We start from the raw sequence: 25,630 nt of genomic DNA, 5'->3' as shown, positions 1-25,630 counted from the left end.
GACACATTTTAATCCATTAAAATCAAGGAAAACTAGCACACTTGAGAAATATGTCCCTTTACAAATAAATGATTTAAAAAAGTAAAGACTTTAAAATCTTAAATTCTAAGAAAATATAGAAAGCTTAAAAATCTTGGGTGGTAGGGGCAAAGCTAAGCAGGCTGGGGAACTCATGTCGAAAAAAAGGGACAGATTTCATATATAAGAACTAAAAACTTTTATATGGCAAAAGGCTTTTGACAAATGTCGATTTCACACTGGGGGAAATATTGGTGATACTTCATGGGTAGGGTTAATATAAAAAGCTTGGCCAATGTATATAATAGTGTAGTTAAAAAGCACATATTCAATCAGCCACTCTTACTCCAAAAGTTGGTAAACACAGATAATTGGAATAGTGAAGCTTTTTCATGTAATGGCATTTCAAAAAATACCTTTGGTGGGACAAGATATAAACTCAGCAAATGATTAACAGAGCCAAATATGTGTTAGCCAATTTTCTTGTAGAACTTGTGATACAAGTTGTGAGCCTTGTGATCCACAGATCCTGTAATTACCACAAGCAGTGCTGACACGAAGTATCTAGTCAGCTATGCTCATCAAGTTCTAAAAGCTCTCAAATTCTCAAGTGGCCTGGGGGTCTTAGCCTCTCAGACAAGGTACCATCTTATCCTACTATGAAAGTAACATATTTAAAGGATGAAAAAATAAGGCTTTTGCTGTTGAGAGAAATGATGCATTTTATGTATTTATTTGAGATGGAGTCTTGCTCTGTTGCCCAGGTTGGAGCACAGTGGTGCAATCTTTGCTCACTGCAACCTCAGCCTCCTGGGTTCCAGCAATTCTCCTGCCTCAGCCTCCCAAGTAGCTGGGATTACAGCCACCTGCCACCACACCTGGCTAATTTGTTTGTACTTTTAGAAAACTCCATGTTGACTAGGCTGGTTTTGAACTCCTGACCTCAAGAGATCTGCCTGCCTCAGCCTCCCAAAGGAAAGGACACATTTTAAACAAGACATAAGTGTGGTCTTGCTGACCAATCCATTAAATGTTCCTGCTTGTCAGCTGCCAATGTGGTTCACTGCTATGCTGAGGGTGTCTGCTGTATTTAGTTTAATACTTTTAAGCTGCAGATTCTTGGAGAACAGTAGAACATCCCAGCATTGGTCACGAGACTCCTGTGATTTGAGGACTCACTAACCCTTACAGACTTGCCCTCAGAGCATTAGCACCTGTACTTATTTAAAGCGGGTCTCTAACAGACTTGAAAACAGTGCTTCCAGACATCAAAAAGGGAGAAAACACCTCTAAAAGCCAATGCTTACTCTAAGCTCCAGGAGAAGCTCTAAAATAGAGGATTTTCCCTCCTGATAAACAAGATTCTCAGCTGGAAGTTACTTCTCTCAGCAAAACATGTGTCCTTAACCTCATCACGATAGGCAGGGCTTTCTACTGACAATTCAAAATATAAAAGCCAGCAGTTGGGAAATAAGACTAGAAGAATATTATAAGGAAGTTGAGCGTGGTGGCATACAGGCTCATGCCTGTAATCCCAGTACTTTGGGAGACCAAGGTGGGTGGATCACCTGAGATTAGGAGTTAGGAGTTCAAGACTAGCCTGGTCAACATGGTGAAACCCATCTCTACTAAAAATACAAAAAATTAGCTGGGCATGGTGGCAGGCACCTCTAATCCCAGTTACTTGGGAGGCTGAAGAAGGAGAATCACTGGAAAGCCGGGAGGCAGAGGCTGCAGTGAGCCGAGATCATGGCACTGCACTCCAGCCTGGGAGACAGAGTGAGACTTCATTTCAAAAAAAGAATATTATAAGCGATATTTTTATGGAAGATGAAAGACTGCAGAAGGCAAGAGTGCAGAGGAAGATTGGCAAATCTTGATGAAGAAGAACAGAGAAATCTTCACAAGAACAGCAGATCTAGTAAACATTGATTCCATTTTACCAAGTTTACAAAAGGAGTGAAGGATTCCTTGATTTTCAATCTTCTCAGATTGGTTGGGGCTACAAGGAAGTCTGATAAAAACATTTAACATAGCAAGAGTAATATCATTGCAATAATAGATTAAACGTGACAATATCAACCTAGAAAAAGACACTAGATTGCAAGGTATAATGACAGTCTAGCAAATATATGTAATAGAGGCAAATACCCCAATGGGCCATAATCTAGTAAGTGTCTGGATACTAGTGCAGAGGGTAAGTTTCCATACCCATATTTAACAAGAGTCCTAAAAATTCAAGTATGCCATGGCTGCTGTCAGCATTGTTAAAGTTTATTTCCCTCTTGCTGTTTTAGAACAGCCTATTTTATATCCAATTAATTTTCTTATATGATTATTAAAAATAAATATGTAGTATACAGGCATACCTTCATTTATTGTGCTTTGCAAATATTTTTTTTTTTAAGAAAATGATGGTTTGTGACAGCTTTTTGTCAAGCAAGTCTATCAGAGCCATTTTTCCGATAGCATGTGCTCATTTCATGTCTCTGTGTTACATCTTGGTAATTCTCCCAATATTTCAAACTTTTAAATTATTATTGCATTTGTTATGGCAATTTGTGAACAGTGATCTTTGATGTTGCTATTGGAATTGTTTTGGGCCACCACAAACTGTACCCATTTAAGATGGCAAAGTTATTTGATAAATGTTGAATATATTCTGACTGCTCCGCTGATGGGCCAGTCCCTCAGTGAGACACAGCAATACTGAAATTAGGCCAATTAATAACCCTACAGTGGCCTCTAAGTGTTCAAGTGAAAGGAAGAGTCATTCATCTCTCACTTTAAATCAAAGCTAAAAATGATTAAGCTGAGTAAGGCAAGTTGAAAGCAGAGATAGGCCGAAAACTAGGCCTCATACCCAAAACAGTCAAGTTGTGAATGCCAAGGAAAAGCTCTTGAAGGAAGTTAAAAGTGCCACTCCAGTGAACACAGGAATGATAAGAAAGTGAAACAGCCTCATTGTTGATAAGGAGAAAGTTTTAGAGTTCTGGATAGAAAACCAGCCACAGCATTCTGTTAAGTCAAAGCCTAATTCAGAGCAAGGCCTTAACTCTCTTCATTTTTATGAAGGCTGAGAGAGGTGAGGAAGTTGTAGAAGAAAAGTCTGAAGATACCAGAGGTGGATTCATGAGGTTTAAGAGTAGAAGCCCTCTCCCTAACATAAAAATGAAAGGTGAAGCAGTAAGTGCTGATGGAGAAGCTGCAGCAATTATTGAGAAGATTTAGCCAAGAACATTGATGAAGGTGGCTACATTAAATAACAGATTTTCAATGTAGACAAAACAGTCTTATACTGGAAGAAGATGCTATCCAAGACTTTCATAGCTATAGAAGTCAATGCTTGGCTTCAAAGCTTCGAAGGACAGGCAATTCTCTTGTTAGGGGCGGATGTGGCTGGTGACTTTAAGTTGAAGCAGATGTTCATTTACCATTCTGAAAATCCTAGGACCCTTAAAAATTATGCTAAATCTACTCTGCTGTGCTCTATAAGTGGAAGAACAAAGCCTGGTTGACAGCACATCTGTTTAGCATGGCTCACTAAATATTTTAAGTCCACTGTTGAGACCTACTGATAAAACGTGATTTATTTAAAAATACTATTGCTCCTTGACAATGCACATGGTCACTGAAACGCTCTGATGGAGATGTACAAGGAGGGTAATATTGTTTTCATGCCTTCTAACACAGCATCCATTCTGCAACCCATGGATCAAGGAATAATTTTGACTTTCAGGTTTTAATATTTAACAAGTACATTTCATAAGGTTATAAATTGCCATAGATGGTGATTCCTCTGATGGATCTAAGCAAAGTGAACCAAAAACATTCTGGAAAGGATTCTAGATGCCATTAAGAACATTCATGAGAGGAGGTAAAAGTATCAGCATGAACAGGAGTTTGAAAGAAGTTAACTCCAACTCTCATGGATGACCTTGAGGGCGTTCAAGACTTCAGTGGAGGAAATCACTACAGATATGGTGAAAATAGCAAGACAATTGGAGTTAGAAACAGAGTCTGAAGAGTTGACTAAATCGCTGCAATTTTATGATCAAACTTGAATGAATGAGGAGTTGCTTCTTATGAAGGAGAAAAGAGAGTGGTTTCTTGAGATAGAATCTACTGCTGGTGAAGATGCCGTAAGCATTGTTGAAATGATAAAGGATTTAGAATATCACATAAACTTAGCTGATAAAGCAGTGGGCGAGTTTTAAGAGGACTGATTACAACTTTGAAACGAGTTGTCTTGTGTGTAAAATACTATCAAACAGCACTGCCTGCTACAGAGAAATTTTTTGTGGAGTCATCAATGCAGCAAACTCCATTGTCTTATTTTAAGAAATTGCCACAGCCACCTTAACCTTCAGCAACTACCTCCCTGATCAGTCAGCTGCCATCATCACTGAGGCAGGATTCTCCAACAGCAAAGATTATGACTTGCTGAAGGCTCAGATGATTGTTAGCATTTTTTAGCAAAAGTATTTTTAAATTAAGGTATTCTAGGGTACCCGTTTTCCCCACTTCCTTTCTGTGTCCTGACCAAAATCACAGTGACCCAGCCAGCCGTAGCCATAGGTTTTCCTTAGCTGGCTTGAACCCAAACCAGCTTGAACATTCCCAGGCACTGATAATAGTGTCTTGGTTTACTGGAAAGAAACTGACCCCGACCCTGAGCCGAATTCCTTGAATTTTCATGTAAACTCCATCCCCTCACCCCCTGGCTACAGACTAATGTGGGTAAAACATCCCTTTTCTCTTGCTGTCCATCACAATAATACATTGCAACACCCTGCAAGTTCCTTTAATAAATGTTTTGGGCTGATCACTCTGGCATTTAGAGCTTCTTTCTTTGAAATCTCAAACCAGCCCTGTCTCCAAATGGTTTGGGGTACTCTCTTGTAGGAATTCTCCTGCTGCTGCTTTTAAGGCAGCTCCAGCTATGGGTTCAGTGGGACAAAACAGGTATGTACATTTTTTAGACATAGTGCTATGCACATTTAACAGACAACAATGTAGTGTAAATGGGAAACCAAAAAATGCATGTGTCTTCCTTTATTGTAATATCTGTTTTATTGTGGTGGTCTGGAGCTGAACTTGCAATATCTCCAAGGTATGCCTATGCTTAAATCTCTATGAACATATAATTTGCAGTGCTTAAATATTGTTCAAAACTAAAACATGCTCTATGTTAAAAAGTGACTTAATTTTCTTCCTTAAGACATTGATTTAAAGTTTTATCAAAAGTCTTTTGAGTAAGTTTTGATGAATAATCAAAATGCTGCAGCAGTGCTACATCCTAATTTCTGTGGGAAATTTAGACACAGAAATTTCCAATGAGCAAATAAGCTTGTCACAACAAGCCTTTTAAGGAATCTGGCCTAAGGACAAAGTCCAAAGGCCAATAGCTGCCTGTGGGCTACTGTGTTTTGTTGAGTCAGACATATAGAAACAGTCACCCACCTAGGAGGGTACTACAGATGTAAATATTTATATTAATAAATGAATCCTGCTGGATCAGAAGTAACATCAAGTCATCATATCAAACCATTTGAGGTAATATTTTCTCTGTAAAATTGATTAAGGCAGTTTTGAACAACTTTTTTTTTTAAAGTCTATTTTAAGAAACAATTCTCTTGAATTGATCTCTATTATGCCCATTCTCTGTCCCTTTTTCATGTCTAATTGTAATCAATTTAAATGTAAACCTGACAGTCACCTAGGTAGTCTCCAAATCAAATGAGAATGTGTATTCACATTAGTAATTCTGCCGCTTAATATAGTATTTACTTCTGTAGGAGCTTAGTGTGCGTATTAAGATGTGACAGACACCACCTGGGCAACACAGTCAGACCCTGTCTCTACAAAAAAAAAAAAAATTATCTGGGCATGATGGTGCATTCCTGTAGTTGTAGCTCCCTGGGAGGTTGAGGTGGGAGGAGTGCTTGAACCCAGGAGTTTAGGGCTGCAGTGAGCTGTGATCATGCCACTGCACTCCATCTGGGGCAACAGATCAAAGACCCTCTCTCTCAAGGAAAAACAAAAAAGAAATGATGGACAGATTGATTAGTAAAAGAATACTTTTCATTTGCATGCTGAAAGGCACCATTTCCTTGGGGCACTGAATAAAGGACTTATTATGAATCTATCCATAACTCATGACTGCTTTGCCTACTGGTACCTGGAGGAATCTAGTTTGAGAGGACTGTTCTTATTTTAGTAAATTTGGTGAAATTTCTGTTGCTGTTCTATAGCCTGAATAAAAATCATTTGGGAATTGAAAATCAGGAAGGCCACAGTCTCCATGTGATTGTTTAGAACATGTTGAATTATGCCACAGTCTGAACTGAGGCAAAAATAGCTTAGGAAAGGAGAATTTAATCTGGCTAGAGAAAGGGAATGGAGTATAAATAAATTTTAAAGGTTGGATATGCATGCTATGGCAAAGCTGTCACTTGACAGGTTTAATTTACAGAGTTGGCATTTAGGCTGCAGATAATCCAGACAGACACTGACCTAAGCAGCATTACTGGGGCAGGCCTTACATAAGGAGAAATGTTGTTGAACAATTTCCTGCAAGCATAATAACATTTATTTAACAAAAGCTACAATAGTCATGCTTTTTTCTTATCCTAACACAGTTGCTTTTTAACTAGGGATGTTCTACAAACATTGCTATCTTCGTGTATTTCTATAGTTCCATTCATGGTTGGAAGATACTGAACATAAGAGAAAATGAGTATAGAAGCCTTTTGAAATTTCTCTCTTTTTTTTTTGAGACAGAGTCTCGCTCTGTCACCCAGGCTGGAGTGCAATGGCGCAATCTTGGTTAACTGCAACCTCCGTCTCCCGGGCTCAAGTGATTCTCCTGCCTCAGCCTCCCAAGCAGCTAGGATTACCAGGCACCTGCCACCACACCCGGCTAATTTTTGTATTTTTAGTAGAGATGGGGTTTCTCCATGTTGGCCAGGCTGGTCTTGAACTCCTGACCTCAAATGATCCACCTGCGTTGGCCTCCCAAAGTGCTAGGATTACAGGCGTGAGCCACCATTAAATATAGTTGTCCTATAATGTATTTCTTTAATCCTCAGACATGTTAATGCACATAGTAAATACTCAACCACTATTTATTTGGATACTATCATATTACTTTCCCACATAAAATTCTATTAGGGCATCCTATTCCCAGTTTTTCTAAGTTTTCTTTGCAGGGTTCTTAGTCTCTCAATCCCGTTAACGATGGTGTTCACTGGAGTTTTGTCCTAGGGCCTCCTGGACTCACTTTCCACTTTCCTTGGGGTTTTCACCTACATGCATAGCTGTGGCTGTCAACCTTCCCTCCTTCCCCAACACATATGTGTTTAAATGCCTAGCATATGCCAGGCACTCTGCTATCTTATGAATAACATAAACATGTTTTCTGCCCCAATGAAATTTATATACAGGTGAGAAAAAAGAGAAAATAACAAGTAAATAAGCATAGAATATATTTATAATCTGTGCTGTGAAGGAGGTCAACAGAATGGCTGGGGTGACTTACTTTAGACAGTGAAGTCAGGGGTGGTGTCTCCCAGGAGATCCAGATCTAAATGATGAGAATGAATCACAAAAAGAGGGGGAGGAAGAGAGATATTTTTGGTGGAGGAAATGACAACACAGAATTTCAGGTGGGAGTTTGGTTGGTACTCAAGGAGTTGGAAGACCTGAGGGACTGCAGCAATACAAGGGAAGGAAAGAAGCCTGGACATCTAGCAGGGACTGGATCATGCAGGACCTTGTAGGCCATGGAAAGAATTTGGATTTATCTTGCTGACAGTGAATCACACCACATATCAGGAAATTTGTTTTAAGAAAATTGTTTTTCTGTTCTGTGGAGAATGGATTGCAGAAGGCCCTAGAGTAGAATTATTTTAACAGGGTGAAACACTTGAGATTTCCTGCCTTGTCAAATGGAAGACAATGTTGGTGTTGACTATGATCAGGACAGTGGAGGCAGAGAAAAGTGGAGAGATTAGAAATATGGAAATAAAATGGAGAAGATTTACATCACAAAATGCCACACTGCCTCCAAAAATTGTCAAAGGCCAAACAGAGATATAAGGCCATGGTTTTGAGCCTATTTTATGCTATGCTGCTGAATGTATAGGCACACTGATGAAAAGTTCCATAGTTTTACATTTTCATTAGCAATATGTTTGTAGGGAATAAACCAGAAACTTAAAATAAATAAAGGCACTCAAAGTATGCTTAGAGAAAGACACTATTTCTGAGGGTTTTGAGAATATAGCAGCGGGACTCCTAAAAATTGTATATTTAGGTATTAAGAGAACAATTAAACTCTTGATAGATTACAATAACAGCAAGAATAGCTAAAACTTATTGTGCTCTTGTTGTTTTCCAAGCCATGTGCTAAACACATATTTGCACTGTTTTGTTGAATTTATTAGAATACTCAGACTCTGAGATAGAAATTAGTTAAAAAATCAACTCATAGTGGGTGATATCACTTGAAGTATCTATATAATGAAATACCTTTCGGATATTAAAAGTATCTTGCCAGTCAAGGTGGCTCACGCCTGTAATCCCAGCACTTTGGGAGGCCAAGACAGTTGGATCACTTGAGGTCGGGAGTTCGAGACCAGCCTGACCAACATGGAGAAACGCTGTCTCTACTAAAAATACAAAATTAGCTGGGTGTGGTGGCAGGCGCCTGTAATCCCAGCTACTCGGGAGGCTGAGGCAGAAGAATCACTTGAACCCGGGAGGCGAAGGTTGTGGTGAGCTGAGACCACGCCATTGCACTCCAGCCTGGGAAACAAGAGCAAAACTCTTGTCACAAAAAAAAAAAAAAAAGAAAAAAAGAAAAAGAAAATATCTTAATGTCTTTAACATAAATAAATAATTGTAATGTTAAATAAAAAGAAATGCTATAAAAATAGAAAGAAATAAACTAAAATGTTTATTTCTAACTAACTAAATGTTAACAGGTAATAACTGACATTTAAATACTTTATGGTGTCACTGGGTGATGTGATGATAAACAATTTTTTATTTATAACTTCCTATATTTTGTTTTTTTTTTTCCAAAAATGATACTCTTACAGTTGGGGAAAAATCATTTCAGATAAGTGCTCAAAGAGGTTGCACCGATGGTCTGTAGCCTTATTGTACTCTCTGCAGCAGAGATAGAAGCACCAGGTTATCCTAACCTGACAGCAGCTGTCAAAAACTTTATAATCACTTTCGTTCTGATTCCATGTTCTTGGATAGTTAATCTGATTATAATTTACTTTCAATGTGTATTTGTTTGCCATCAAATGTGAGAATATAATGCCCAACCAGTGAGAAGCTCCCTGGGAAATTAAAGTTGTTTATGTATCATGTTTGTGGCTATAAACCAAGAAATCACCTCTAAACGTTTGGGAACATCTAAAACCCAAGGTGACTTGGGTATAACCTAAGTCACCTGGGTTGTGATTGTAAGTGCCCTGGAATGTGATTGTAAGCAGAAACAAAATCAATTTTATTTTATCTGCCCAGAGGAAGATTGTGAGAACAGAAGGAAGATGATGACTGGGTACACAGAACAGAAAGGTCTAAAGATATGAAGGTTGTCAGTGTTTATCAGGCACTGTCTAGGGAAGAGGCATTGAATCTGTACTGAACGTGCTGGTTGTTGTAGAAATATACCTTATTATAGGATAGTATTAATAACATTGACTGACATTTATTGAGTGCTTACTATGTGTTGGGTATTGTATTAAGCTCTATATTAATCCTTTCATAAATCTCTCCAGATTGATATTATTCCCATTATAAAAATCAGGACATGCAGCCTCAGAAAGCTTAGGGTCATAGAAGTATTATGTGATGCAGCTGGAATTCAAATTCCAGTGGCTTAACTGCAGGAGTCCCTGCTTCCATCACTCTGTTAGGCTGTACTCATGGCCTTGAAATATCCCTTAAGGTTATTTACTTTCTTATGCTCTGGTTCTTTGCTAAACAAACAAGCTTTCAATTATTAATTTGGCTTCCTACGTGTTCTGATCCTGTAAAGGAATTATTCCATTACAAATGCACTGGCATTTGGGCTTATATTTCATCCTTCCATGAGTTTAGTAAAAGTGAATCATAAAATATGATTATGCAATACTTTACTGAAAATCTGCCCTTCGTTTTCATTCTGATGGCTACTTCAAGAGAAGCTGTTCCCTAGACTAATGCTACTCTAAGTGTAGTCTGTGAACTGGTGCCAATCTACGAACTGTTACTGGTCTGAGAGGAGATAAGCATAGAAACTGAGAGCAAGCATTTAAAAACTTTTACGGCGATTTGACAGGGTAACTTTATTTCTGTAGAACTTAATTTCAAAAATTAGGCTTTGTGGCTGGGTGCGGTGGCTCACACCTGTAATCCCAGCATTTTGGGAGGCTGAGGTGGGCAGATCACCTGAGGTCAGGAGTTCGAGACCAGCCTGGCCAACATGGCGAAAACCCATCTTTACTTAAAAAAAATACACAGATTAGTGGGCCATGGTGGTACACGCCTTTAATGCCAGCTAGGGTGGCTGAGGCAGGAGAATCACTTGAACTCGGAAGGCAGAGGTTGCAGTGGGTCTAGATCATGTGCACTGCCTTCCAGCCTGCACAACAGAATGAGACTCTGTCTCAAGAAAAAAAAAAAAAAGGCTTTGTGTTTTGTTTCTTACTTTTCACTTTTCTTTTCTTTCTTTCTTTTCTTTTTTTTTTTTTTTTTTGAGACGGAGTCTTGCTCTTGTCACCCAGGCTGGAGTGCAATGGCGTGATCTCAGCTCACTTTAACCTCTGCTGCCTGGGTTCAAGTGATTCTCCTGCCTCAGCCTCCCAAGTAGCTGGGATTACAGGCGCTTGCCACCACATCCCGCTAATTTTTGTATTTTTAGTAGAGACGGGGTTTCCCCATGTTTGCCAGGCTGGTACTTTTCACTTTTCAAGTAATTCATTTTTATTGAGAGGCACTATTGTAAATGATGAAAACTATGGAAATTGGTTAGATATGTTATGAAATGCATTACCGTGGGTGGGGTACCTTCCTTAGTCTTTCATGAATGAGGCCATTCTGTGATCTTCCACAATATTATATATTCCTGGTATGTCCATCCTGGGTTGCTGTTGTCACAAAAAAACACCATTCTGGCCAGGCACGGTGGATCACCCCTGTAATTCCAACACTTTGGGAGGCCAAGGCAGGAGGATTGTTTGAGCCCAGGAGTTTGAAACCAGCCTGGGCAAACCTGCCTCAGACTCCCAAAGTGCTAGTATTATATGCATGAGCGACCATGCCTGGCTGTGAAATTCATTTTTTTTTTCCTCTTTTGAGACAGAGTCTCATTCTGTCACCCAGGCTGGAGTGCAGTGGCGCAATCTTGGCTCACTGCAACCTCTGCTTCCTGGGTTCCAGTGATTCTCCTGCCTCAGCCTCCTGAGTAGCTGGGATTACAGGCATACACCACCATGCCTGGCTAATTTTTGTATTTTTAGTAGAGACAGGGTTTTACCATATTGGCCAGGGTGGTCTCCGTCTCCTGACCTCATGATCCACCCACCTCGGCCTCCCAAAGTGCTGGGATTACAGGTGTGAGCCACTGCACCTGGCCGTGAAATTCATTTTTTAAACCAAGTGATTTTTTTTTGCTGCGTTTAAGCCATTTTTCTTTTATTTAGTGTTCACTGTGAAAAGTAAATTTGCTGTTTTTACAAGTAAGGATGGAAATGAAACTGTCAAATAGCTTTATACACTATCACTTCCCCCAAATAACTCCACTTAAGTCCTTGCTGTTTACAAGTATCATTATATTATGATCCTTTTAATTAATGTAGAACAGCTTTAATAATCTTTGTTACAAGGGAGTATTTATAAGATAGTTTTCCTCATTAGCATGTTATTTGTAAATATGAACTGATTTTGGTGAAGTTAAACTTGTTAATTTCCCGCTAATGGACATGGTGAACATCAGTGATTCATCTCTCCAGTGTTCTTTTGACTGATAAAGGGAGCAGAGTGAGCAAAATGATCTATCCTTCACGCCTCCATACAGTCAAGCCATCCTTATGGCCTTTGATATGCCTGTTTAAAGCTAATCACCCTTCAACATTTATTCAGTGCTTACTATGTGCAGGCATTGTAATAGACACTTTAGGAGCATTATCTAACTCTTACAACAATCCTACTTGACAGATGAGGCAACTTATTCCATATCTTTATTTCTGTCTTGAAACTCTCTTATGGGGGCCCCTGGGATGGCTTGTCTTCCTCTGCCTCCCTGCCCTATAGGTGTTGGTATTTTAAAGAATATTTCCTATTCTTTCTCTGTCATTCTTATACACTTTACAATTTCAGACTTACTTAGAGGACTTCTTTTGTCTCAACTTCCAAACATTCAAAGATGACTCTAAGATGTGCTTCCAGTAAAGTCTTCTCTTCTGAGCTCTGGATGTATTTATATTTCCATGGGATGAACTGAGGCACCTCATATTCAACATGGCTTAGGCTGAGCCAATAATCTCTCTTCCCCCATGAGACCTGTTCATTTTACTGTTATCATGAGACAATGACTGAAACCTTTGTCCTTCAGGTGCTCAAGCCACAGACGTGGCAATCTTACTAGACTCCTCCCTTTTCTTCTTTTCTGTCTGACTGGCTACCACATTCTATTGAGTCTGGAGAGCAGTGGCTCAGAGATTGTCCCCCTCCTTCTAATTTTTTACTGTCAAAAGCCTTATTTGTTCATTTGTTCCTTCTTTCCTTCCCTACTTCCTTCTCTCTTCCATCCCTCCCTCCTTCCCCCTTTTACTTCCTTCCACAATATTTTCTGAGTTGTATTGCAATAACTTAATTCAATGACTTGTCTTGTCCCATTTAATCCGCCCTGCATTTTAAAAATGCATATGTGGCCGGGCACGGTGGCTCACGCCTGTAATCCCAGCACTTTGGGAGGCCGAGGTGGGTGGATCACAAGGTCAGGAGTTCGAGACCAGCCTGGCCAATATGGTGAAACCCCATCTCTACTAAAAATACAAAAATTACCCAGGCATGGTGGTGGGTACCTGTAGTCACAGCAGGAGAATTGCTTGAACCCAGGAGGCGGAGGTTGCAGTGAGCCGAGATCGCACCCCTGCACTCCAGCCTGGGTGACAGAGCAAGACTCCGTCTCAAAAAAGAAAAAAAGCATATGCTCAGTATCATTTTAAAAAATGCATATCTAATCTTGCTATCCTCTTTCTCAAAATCCTCCAATGATCCTACACTGACTTTTAGATAAAGTCCAAACTCTTTTGCAAGATATTTAAGACCCTTCAAGATCATGACTGCCTTATAGCCCTACCTCCTGCTCCACTCCATTATGCTTTCTAGATGTTTGAAACCAACTGTGATTTCTAACATAGATGCCACGCTTTCTCAGACCTCCATGGCTTTGTATCTGCAATTCCTTTTACCTGGAATTTTCTCCTGCTACTTCCCCTAAAACCTAATATTAATTTATATTTTTATTTTTATGAAAAGGAGTTTCACTCTGTAGCCCAGGCTGGAGTGTAGTGGTGCGATCTTGACTCACTGCAACCTCCATATATATATATGGAGCGGTTCTCATGCCTCAGCCTCCTGAGTAGCTGGGATTACAGGCACGCACACTACACCAGATAATTTTTGTATTTTTAGTAGAGACAGGGTTTCACCATGTTGGCCAGGCTGGTCTCAAACTCCTGACCTCAGGTGATCCACCTGCATTGGCCTCCCAAAGTTCTGGGATTACAGGCATGAGCCACTATGCCCACACCTAATATTAATTTTTAAATTAAATTTTCCTGACTTCCTCATCAACACAGGTATTCCATTCCCTGTACTTCCATTGTACCTTGCAAATACCTCCATTGCAGCATTCATCCCAAGATGATAATCATTTTTTAAACGTCATCTATCTTTCTCATACCCTTTGAAGAATTCCAAGACAAAGGCTGTGTACTATTAATTTCCCTGTGCTTAACACAGTACTTGGCACATAATAAGTATTTAATAAGAAACTAGCATATTTCATGCTATAATTGTTTCATGCTTGATTTCAGGATGTTTGGATGACTGTGCTAGTGTTTGGTAGAAAACAGAAACCCTGAGAAATAGGATCTGGCAGCAGACAATGAGATTAGAGGATGAAATCAAGAAGTGATGATGATAATAGATGGGTTTATCTTGGATAGTATCACCTAAGTGCTACAGATTGTTTACTAATTTCTGCTTGTTATATTTGGGCATTTCTTGTAAAAGTCGATTAACAACTCACTTTTATGTTACTGTTTAGAATAATCATACTTTTTATTCTTTGAAATGAATAACAAGAACTGACAAGCAGTATCAGTGACTCAGGAATAAATTATTGATGTAGTACAGATTCACCCAAAGCGATAGTGACATGCTGATCTTTTTGGCAAAGCCTTTGCTCAGAGAATTTTAGACTTAACTTCCCCTGTGGTATCATCCTCCCATTATGCATTATGAGGCATACAGAAACCACGCCCTGAGAAAATACCTAACAAGGCACACCTAGGGCAAGTTTGCCATAATATCTTTAAGTTGTTTTATTAGGCAGAGCATAGTGGCTCATGCCTGTAATCCCAGCACTTTGGCAGGCCAAGATGGCAGGATCACTTGAGCCCAGGAGCTTGAGACCAGCCTGGGCAACATTGTGAGACCTTGTCTCTACAAAAAAAGAAAAAAAAAAGAAAAAGGCAAGAAAAAAAAAAAAACAAGTTTGATGTTATACACCTGTATTCCTAGCTACTCTGGAGGCTGAGGCAGGAGGCACCCTGGAGCCCCGGAGGAAGAGCTGCAGTGAGCTGTGATTGTAGCACTGCACTCCAGTCTCGGCAACAAAGCAAGAGCCTGTCTCAAAATAAATAAATCACAGTAAAAAATTTTTTAAAATTAAGAAAATAAACTGTTTTCTTGTATTAGGGTGATTAGATTTTTAGATTTGCAAAATGTGAACTTGAAAACTGGAGTAATTTTTTTGGAAATTTAGGGAAAATATTTCTATTGTCTTTATTGTGTTATACCAAAGAAAGGCTGAATAATATTAAAGTTTAATTGAGGCCAGGTACGGTGGCTCACTCCTATAATCGCAGCACTTTGGGAGGCTGAGGCAGGCAGATCACTTGAGGCCAGGAGTTTGCCAGCCTGGCCAACATAGCGAAACCCTGTCTCTAGTAAAAATGCAAAAATTAGCTGGGTATTCTGGTACACACCTGTAATTCCAGCTACTTGGGAGACTGAGGCAGGAGAATCACTTGAACTGGGGAGGCAGAAGTTGCAGTGAGCCGGGATCACGCTATTGCACTCCAGCCTGGGTGACAGAGCGAGACTCCGTCTCAAAAAAAAAAAAAAAAAAGTGTAATTGAGAAGTGAATTGCATACTTTCTGTTGACTCACCATTGCTAGACAGAGTGGATGTATGCCTTTGGTAATACAAAGCTGATATGTCATGCAGGGAGACAAAATCCTCCATAACTACTACAATAGGCACAGAGATTTTTTGTGGTGCCAAGAACTATGATCGCAGCAGCAGCTACACTGGCAGTAGTAATACTTCTGGTAACTCAGGCCTCCTGCCATTTATACAAATGGATAACTGAAGACACTGGAGAAAGGGAGATACTTTTTGGCCATCAGCAATTTCAAGGATTTTCCTTCCTATTAGTCTAGATCTAATCTAATGACTGTGACAACAATATTGAATTATTAAATATTCTAATTTCCAGGGAACTCTCCAAAGGTCCTTGTTTCATTCTAAAAATCTGACTCAATCCTCTAATGTTGAAAATGTTTGCCCTGGAGAGTCATGTACCTCTACTCAGGGCAGCCTCTAAAGATCTACAGAACCCATTTTCTTTGCTGAGCCAACTAGATCTTCTTTGAAGAAGAAAGGGTCAGTTAGCACTATTCTTGTATTACCAGAAATGAACAACAATTGTTTTGGGAGTGGAAAGATGAAAAGAAATGGAGGCGCGAGCAGAGTGGCGCAGTGGAAGCGTGCTGGGCCCATAACCCAGAGGTCGGTGGATTGAAAAGAAATGGAGGTATGAGTCTTCCAGGAATACATGGAATAATTGCTGCTTTGCTTGGCTGTGTTCTGATATCAAACACATGTTAACAGAAACCACACCATGTGCTTCAGAACTTCCGACATTGCTGCTAAAAACACAATTGTCTCTTTGTATGATTCTAACATAATTTCTGTGAAAATCTACTATACACCAGCATTGCCTAAGAGGTGGATATACAAACATAAATAATAGTAAGATTGTCCCCAAAAGTGACCCATATGTAAACAGTGACAATACAGCTTGATAAATTGTTCCTTTTTTTGAGACAGACTTTCACTCTGTCACCCAGGCTAGAGTGTAGTGGTGCGATTTCAGCTCACTGCAACCTCTGCCTCCCTGGTTCAAGGCACTCTCGTGCCTCAGCCTCTCCAGTAGCTGGGACCACATGCCACCATATCTAATTTTTGTATTTTTAGTAGAGATGGGTTTCACCATGTTGGCCAGGCTGGTCTTGAACTCCTGACCTCAAGTGATCTACCCACCTTGGCCTCCCAAAGTGCTGGGATTACAGGCGTGAGCCACCGTGCTCGGCCTAAATTATGTAATAGATGTCCCTTATTGTGTGCTATGGGAAGGCTGAGAAGAGATACCTAATTCAGGCTGGAAGGTTGTAATGTGGGAGTGGAGGTAAAGCCCTTGAAACAGTCTTCTAAGGATTTGGGACTACAGTCTAGAAGAAAGTGTATAAGAATTTCTAGTCAAGTTCTGGACAAGATACTCCCAGTATTATGATAAAAGAACATGAATAGAATGCTTTTCATATGCTTTAAGGTTTAAGAGAGACCAGAAGCTTGACAAGAATAGAGAAAATTCCTACTGTAATGGAATATACTTAAAAAGAAACTGCAACAACTAAATTATAACTAAATACACTTCTGGTGAGGATTGTAAAGTCTTTTTATTGCCTCTGAGAGGAGGCTACCATCTGTTACTTTGAATATTTGTGCTTTCAGTCTTCTGAATGTTTTTAAATTTAAATTACAGCACTGAATTACTCCTCCCCTCCTCAGATATAGTCAATGTCTATGGAAATTTCTAGACTGGTAATTGGAAATTTTCAGGTGTGGTTATAAGCCTCTTAAAATAAGGCCAACTGATATCACTAACTTTGATGCCCTGCTATTTTTCTTTCATATTTTCTGTTTTAAACTACTGTAGCCATAACCTTTTGAATAACCTGACTCAAATATGTTAATTGTACTCCATTACAATTATAATCCCAGGCTGGGCAACGGTTTTATTTAGTTTGGTTATGTTCCTGCCACAATTTCCTTTTCCTTTCTCTTCTCCTACAATCCTTCAGTGAATTTTAAATCATAATTTACCTTTCCTGCTCCTATACACAAAGATACTAAATTCCAATTCCCCCAACCTAATCAGTGATAATGTAATCAATTCTTTACCAGGAAGCTACACATTCCTTAGCTGTCATTCATTAGTTAGAACATCAAGATCTAAATATGTGCTAATGTCCAGGGAAGGCTGACAAATTAGCTACACTGAGACACTAAAATAGCTATACTGCATGACAGGATACCAAACTGGCTTTCATTAACCTGTCTTGGCCAAGAAGAACTTTATTTTTAGGCCACCCATGTAACTGGTTATTTATAAGGAGGAAGCACATTGACCTTTGGCTTTCACTACTGAACACACAGTCATGGAGACCAAAATTGTGTGTGAAAATCATTCAGTGACCACAGGAGATTCTATCTGAACCCGAGTCGCTAACAGCATCCTGTTACTTTATGGTCCTGAAGCATGGTTTTGGGTACAAAATTTCAGCCTTGTGTTAAAAGCAGAGCTTTGACATCATCAACAGATTACGTTAAACTAAGCTGTATCACACAATTACTGAGGACTTATTTGATGAGGCAAAATTTGTAGTTCAAATTTGAATTGTATACTTTGGAGGAAAAAATGGTTTGAATATAATCAATATACACAGATATACATTCTCTCTACTACTTTGCAACTGGTGACAAGTTAAATACAGTGCTGGTACATCTGTATGAAGACTCTCGTGCAACTACCTACATCATAGTTCCCAAGAATATTCATTAAAAAAAGGTTATGATCATAAAACAATATTAAAAATAATGAACGGACTTCAAACTATACTACAAGGCTACAGTACCAAAACAGCACGGTACTGATATCAAAACAGAGATACAGAACAGAGCCCTCAGAAATAATACCACACATCTACAATCATCTGGTCTTTGACAAACCTGAGAAAAACAAGAAATGGGGAAAGGATTCCCTATTTAATAAATGGTGTTGGGAAAACTGGCTAGCCATATGTAGAAAGCTGAAACTGGATCCCTTCCTTACACCTTATACAAAAATTAATTCAAGATGGATTAAAGACTTAAATGTTAGAACTAAAACCATAAAAATCCTAGAAGAAAACTTAGGCAGTACCATTCAGGACATAGGCATGGGCAAGGACTTCATGTCTAAAACACCAAAAGCAATGGCAACAAAAGCCAAAATTAACAAATGGGATTGAATTAAACTAAAGAGCTTCTGCACAGCAAAAGAAACTACCATCAGAGTGAACAGGCAACCTACAGAATGGGAGAAAATTTTTGCAACCTACTCATCTGACAAAGGGCTAATATCTAGAATCTACAAAGAACTCAAACAAATTTACAAGAAAAAAACAAACAACCCCATCAAAAAGTGGGTAAAGGATATGAACAGACACTTCTCAAAAGAAGACATTTATGCAGCCAAAAGACACATGAAAAAATGCTCGCCATCACTGGCCATCAGAGAAATGCAAATCAAAACCACAATGAGATACCATCTCACACCAGTTAGAATGGCAATCATTAAAAAGTCAGGAAACAATGGGTGCTGGAGAGGATGTGGAGAAATAGGAACACTTTTACACTGTTGGTGGGACTGTAAACTAGTTCAACCATTGTGGAAGTCAGTGTGGCGATTCCTCAGGGATCTAGAACTAGAAATACCATTTGACCCAGCCATCCCATTACTGGGTATCTACCCAAAGGATTATAAATCATGCTGCTATAAAGACACATGCACACGTATGTTTATTGCAGCACTACTCACAATAGCAAAGACTTGGAACCAACCCAAATGTCCATCAATGATAGACTGGATTAAGAAAACATGGCACATATACACCATAGAATACTATGCAGCCATGAAAAATGACAAGTTCATGTCCTTTGCAGGGACGTGGATGAAGCTGGAAACCATCATTCTCAGCAAACTATCACAGGGACAAAAACCAAACACCACATGTTCTCATTCATAGGTGGGAATTGGGAATTGAACAATGAGAACACATGGACACAGGAAGGGGAACATCACACACTGGGGCCTGTTGTGGGGTAGGGGGAGGGGGGAGGGATAGCTTTAGGAGATATACCTAATGTAAGTGACAAGTTAATGGGTGCAGCACGCCAACATGGCACATGTATACATATGTAACAAACCTGCACATTGTGCACATGTACCCTAGAACTTAAAGTATAATTTAAAAAAAATGAACTTAATATGACAGAATCCTAGTTTTGAGACAAAATATTTGTACATAGGAAAAAAGCCTGGAAAGAAATAGGTGAAAATGCATATAGTGACTATTTGTGAATCAGTATGAATTGTGGACATTTTATTTTCTATTTTCTATTTTTTGTTGTTGTTGCCCAAATTACCCACAGCGGCTGGGTGCAGTGGCTCATGCCTGTAATCCCAGCACTTTAGGAGGCCAAGACAGGCAGATCACCTGAGGTCAGGAATTCGAGACCAGCCTGGCCTACATGGTGAAACTCCGTCTCTACTAAAAATACAAAAACTAGCCAGGTGTGGTGGCACGTCCCTGTAGTCCCAGCTATTTGGGAGGCTGAGGCAGGAGAATCACTTGAACCTGGAAAGCAGAGGTTGCAGTGAGCAGAGATTGAGCAACTGTGCTCCAGCCTGGGCAACAGAGGGAGACTCCATCTCAAAACAACAACAACAAATTACCCACAGTGGCTTGTAATACTTTCATAAATAAAAAAAACCTATCAACATTTTCCAAGAGGTGCAGGTAATTATGGTCATGTATATACAATTAGATTCTCAAAGCAAAAATAAAGGTTATTTGAAAAAAATTATGGGGCTGGGCACGGTGGCTCACCCATGTAATCCAAACACTTTGGGAGGCCGAGGCAGGCGGATCACCTGAGGTCAGTAGTTTGAGACTGGCCTGGCCAACATGGTGAAATCCCTGTCTTTACTAAAAACACAAAAATTAGACGGGCATGGTGGCAGGTGCCTATAATCCCAGCTACTCAGAGGCTGGGTCTGGGAGAATTGCTTGAACCCAGGAGGTGAAGCCTGCAGTGAGCTGAGATCATGCCACTGCACTCCAGCCTGGGCAACAGAGGGAGACCCTGTCTCAATTCAAAAACCAACCAACCAACCAACCAAAAACAAATATCACTATAGAAATGTTTAAAAACAAACCTCCTAATCACATATGCACCCGAACCAAGGCTCGAGGAGCTCTTACAGGCCCTTTATCATGAAAGTTGGTGTGGCCTACTCACCCCTCTCTGTAGCAGTGTTCTTTCTTCAGGTAGAGTCGTCTGAAGAACGTTTCAGTTTTTGTAGCTTCACCCTCAGGTAGAGTCGTCTGAAGAACGCTTCAACCTTTGTAGCTTCACCCTCAGCTCACCAAATGGTGACCCAAGCCACTCACAACTCCTTTTATACTCCAGAAAGAGGGCGGGCACACCGCCCTGGTTGATTACATTATCTCTGATTAATCACATAATCTTTTTTTCACACTGCCGTTAATTGCAATCCAGGGAGGGGCTCATGAAGCATTTTGTTTTGAATCTATTATGCAGATTAAAAAACCAATCACTGAGGATTATCTAGTTTGGCTCACATTTCTCAGTTTTAAAGTTTTTCTTTTAAAATTTATTTGTTTAAACTTTTCAAGTTGACACATAATAATTGCACATATTATGGAGTACATAGTGATATGACACATATAACATACGGTGATTAATTAGATCAGAGTAATTAGTGTGTTCATCATCTCAAACATTTATCACTTCTTTATGCTGTGAACATTCAATATCCTCCTTCTAGCAATTTCAAACTGAATACTATTGTTAACTATAGGCATCTTACAATGCTACAGAACACTATAATTTATTCCTATGTAGTTGAAATTTTGTATTCTTTAACAAATCTCTCCCTATTTTCCTCTTCCCTCTACCCTTCCAAGCCTCTAGTATACCCTGTTCTACTTTCTACTTCTATAAGATCAACTTTTTTTTTTTAGCTTCCACGTATGAGTGAGAACAATCTGTGTTTAACTTTAGGTTCCTGCCTTCTTTCACTTAACATAATGTCCTCCAGTTCTATCCGTGTTACTGCCAATGACAGGATTCCATTTTTGTATGGATAATTAGTATTCCATTGTGTATATATATCACATAAAGGTTTTCTTTAAAAAAAAAACAACTTCAAATCTTGTCAACATTTATCACCTTTAAAAATAATTAAATCAGGCTCTCTCCTCCTGCCGAAAGGAAAGAAGGCCAAGGGAAACAAGGTAGCTCCGGCGCTGCTGTCGTGAAGAAGCAGGAGGTTAAGAAAGTGGTGAATCCCCTGTTTGAGAAATGGCCTAAGAATTTTGACATTGGACAGGACATTCAGCCCAAAAGAGACCTAACCAGCTTTGTGAAATGGCCCCCACTATATCAGGTTGCAGCGGCAGAGAGCCATCCTCTGTAAGTGGCTGAAAGTGCCTCCTGAGATTAACCAGTTCACCCAGGCCCTGGACCACCAAACAGCTGCTCTGCTACTTCAGCTGGCCCACAAGTACAGATCAGAGACTAAGCAAGAGAAGAAACAGAGGCTGTTGGCCCTGGCCAGAAAGAAAGCTGCTGGCAAAGGGGACATCCCCACTAAGAGACCACCTGTCCTTCGAGCAGGAGTTAACACCATCACCCCCTTGCTAGAGAACAAGAAAGCTCAGCCGGTGGTGATTGCACACGGCGTGGATCCCATCGAGCTGGTTGTCTTCTTGCCTGCCCTGTGTCATAAAATGCGGGTCCCTTACTGCATTATCAAGGGGGAGGCAAGACTGGGACCTCTAGTCCACAGGAAGACCTGCACCACTGTCGCCTTCACACAGGTTAACTCAGAAGACAAAGGCGCTTTGGCTAAGCTAGTGGGAGCTATCAGGACTGATTACAACGACAGATACAATGAGATCCGCCATCACTGGGGAGGCAATGTCCTGGGTCCCAAGTCTGTGGCTTGTATTGGCAAGTTCGAAAAGGCAAAGGCTCAAGAACTTGCAACTAAGCTGGGTTAAATGTACACTGTTGAGTTTTCTGTACATAAAAATAATTAAAATAGAACAAATTTTCCTTGAAAAATTAAATCAGGGTTGTGTTTACATTAACTCAATAAACCTTTTCTGAATTTCTACCATGTACCCTGGTACCCTGGGCTGTGCTTGGAGAGAGGAATAGAAGGAAAAACAGGACATGGTCACAGGCTCTACATAGCTCACAGGCTGCTACGATGGAGATAAACAAGAAAACTGAGAGCACCTATGTAGGAATGTGGCATAAGGACATATAAATACTGCTGTGAGTAGCGAACACTTTAAAGTGCTTGCCTAGTGCCGTTCTAAGCCTGTTCTACGTATAAATTCATTTTATCCTCACAACAAACCCATGAGGTAGGTATTGTGATTTTCTTTACATTGCAGATGAGGAAACTGAGGTACAGAAAAGTTATGTCACACAGCAAATAATTTGAATCTGGATTCAAAGCCTGGCTTCAGATTATAACAGATAAATAACAGTAATGCAGAAAGTGTTATAGTAGGGAAAATAAAAAGTGCTAAGGGAAATCAGAGAGGGTCATCTAACTGAGAACTAGGATTCAAAAAAGGCTTTCATGAAGAGGTTATGACCTCGGAGCTGAGTTGTGGAAGAGTAGTGAGTTTTGGAATATGGGGGATGTGGGCAGAAAAGAAACAGGGAATCCCTAGAGGGAATTAAACAAGTTCCCGATTGTGAAAGAATTTATATTCCATACTAGGGAATATGAAATGGTGAGATAATGGGGAACTTTAAGGTTTTAAGCAAGAAAGCCTTAAATCAAATTTGTGGTTTTTAAATAAATAAGTGTTGGGGAGCTCAAGAACAAAGGTGGAGAAATAAATCTGGGATCTGTGTAGCATTAACAAATCCCCCCCTGGGCCAGGCGCAGTGGCTCACGCCTGTAATCCCAGCACTTTGGGAGGCCAAGGCGGGTGGATCACGAGGTCAGGAGATCGAGACCATCCTGGCTAACACGGTGAAACCCCGTCTCTACTGAAAAAAAAAAAATACAAAAAATTAGCCAGGCGTGGTGGCGGGCACCTGTAGTCCCAGCTACTCGGGAGGCTGAGGCAGGAGAATGGCATGAACCCGGGAGGCGGAGGTCGCAGTGAGCCAAGATCATACCACTGCACTCCAGCCTGGGCGACAGAGCGAGACTCCATCTCAAAAAAAAAAAAAAAAAACAAACAAAAAAACTCCCCCCTGGCCGGGCGAGGTGGCAGACGCCTGTAATCCTAGCACTTTGGGAGGCCAAGGCAGATTGATCACTTGAGGTCAGGAGTTCAAGACCAGCCTGGCCAACATAGTGAAATCCTAGCTCTACTAAAAATACAAAAATTAGCTAGGCATGGTGGCACATGCCTGTAGTCCCAGCTACTCGGGAGGCTGAGACAGGAGAATCACTTGAACCTGGGAGGAGCAGGTTGCAGTGAGCTGAGATCATACCATTGCACTCCAGTCTCGGTGACACAACAAGACTCCATCTCAAAAAAAAAAAAAAAAAAAAAAATTCCCCCCTACTGGCCTGTAAACTTCTGAACTCCTGAAAGGCATTCTCTTGAGTGTGATTAATCTTATTATATCTGAGTAGGGCAGAGCCAAAATGGTGCCTGTGAAAGGAGAATGCTCAAATAAACTTTTGATGGGAAATAAGTGAAAACCATCTATCACTACTATAATCCAAAACTTTTTAAAAAAGAATGTTTTATCAACTTTATTAAGGTTTAAAGAGTCATTGACAAAAATTAAATATATTTATGGTGTACTGTGTTATGTTTATATATATACACATACACATTGCGAAATAAAGCTATTTAACATATCCATCACTTTACATATTTTTTTGAGATGAGAAAATTTAAGATCTAATCTATTCAAAAATTTCATGTGTGTAACACATTATTACTAACTATAGTCACTATGCTGGGTAATAGATCTCCAGAACTTAGTCATCCTAACTGAAAGGTTGTACTCTATTTTTTTTTTTTTGAGATGGAGTTTTGCTCTCATTGGCCAGGCTGGAGTACAATGGCACGATCTCAGCTCACTGCAACCTCTGCCTCCCTGGTTTGAGCGTTTATTCTGCCTCAGCCTCACAAGTAGCTGGGATTACAGGCATGCACCACCATGCTCGGCTAATTTTTATGTATTTAGCAGAGACAGGGTTTCACCATATTGGTCAGGCTGGTCTCGAACTCCTTGCCTCAAGTGATCCACCTGCCTTGGCTACCCAAAGTGCTGGGATTACATGCGTGAGCCACCGCACCCGGCCAAATGTTGTACTCTTTAAACAACATCTCCTGATTTTTCCCCAAGCCTCAGCCCCTGGCAACCACCATTCTACTCTCTGCTTCTATGATTTTGACTTTGTTAGATTTCACATGTGAGATCATAGAGTATGTGTCTTTCTGTGCCTGTTTTATTTCACTTAGCAAAACGTCCTCCAGGTGCATTCATGTCATAGCAAAGGGCAGTATTTCCTTCTTTTTTAAGGCTAAATTGTATTCCTGTGTGTGTATATACTGTATATACATGTTATGTATATGGTTTTCCTTATCCACATTTTAAAATCTACATTTTCTTTATTTGTTGGCTATTGTGAATGATGCTGCATGGATAAAGGGAGTGTAGATGTCTCTTCAACATACTGATTTCATATCATTTGGATATATACCCAGAAGTGGGATTGCTGGATCATATAATAGTTCTATTTTTAATATTTTTAAAACTCTGAAACTACTTTCTGGATATTCTTGTTTTAAGCAAATGAGTAAATATATTTTGAATAACAGAACCAGGTTTATTTTTATTTTTCTTTCTTTTCTTTTTTTTCTTTCTTCTTAGAACCAGGTTTCTCACTGCTAGAGATAAGTAGATACAAATATGGAACATGGGAAAGCTAGAATGAATCTTGGAGTATTGGATTGAATTTTGAGCACGTCTAATAATATTCAGATTTTGGTTCCTAAATACTGTTTTCCTCTAAAAGGAAACAGGCCTTATTGAGAAGCGACTTGTTCCAGGGCTGGGGCAGGAAAAGTACAAGGTAAGACTGGAAATTTCTTTCTTTCTTCCTTTTTTTTTTTTGAGACAGAGTCTTGCTCT

The 25,630-nt window shown here is 39.8% G+C and overlaps 1 pseudogene; it reads left to right on the top strand.

The window, feature by feature from the left end:
* The first annotated feature begins 15,527 nt into the window (after window positions 1-15,527).
* On the top strand, window positions 15,528-22,506 carry LOC101152525 (large ribosomal subunit protein eL8-like; annotated as a pseudogene).
* The last annotated feature ends 3,124 nt before the right edge of the window (window positions 22,507-25,630 follow it).

The sequence above is a fragment of the Gorilla gorilla genome, chromosome 5 (assembly GCF_029281585.2).
Source record: "Gorilla gorilla gorilla isolate KB3781 chromosome 5, NHGRI_mGorGor1-v2.1_pri, whole genome shotgun sequence".
NCBI lineage: Eukaryota > Metazoa > Chordata > Mammalia > Primates > Hominidae > Gorilla > Gorilla gorilla.
This window is presented reverse-complemented; position numbering and strand designations above follow the sequence as displayed.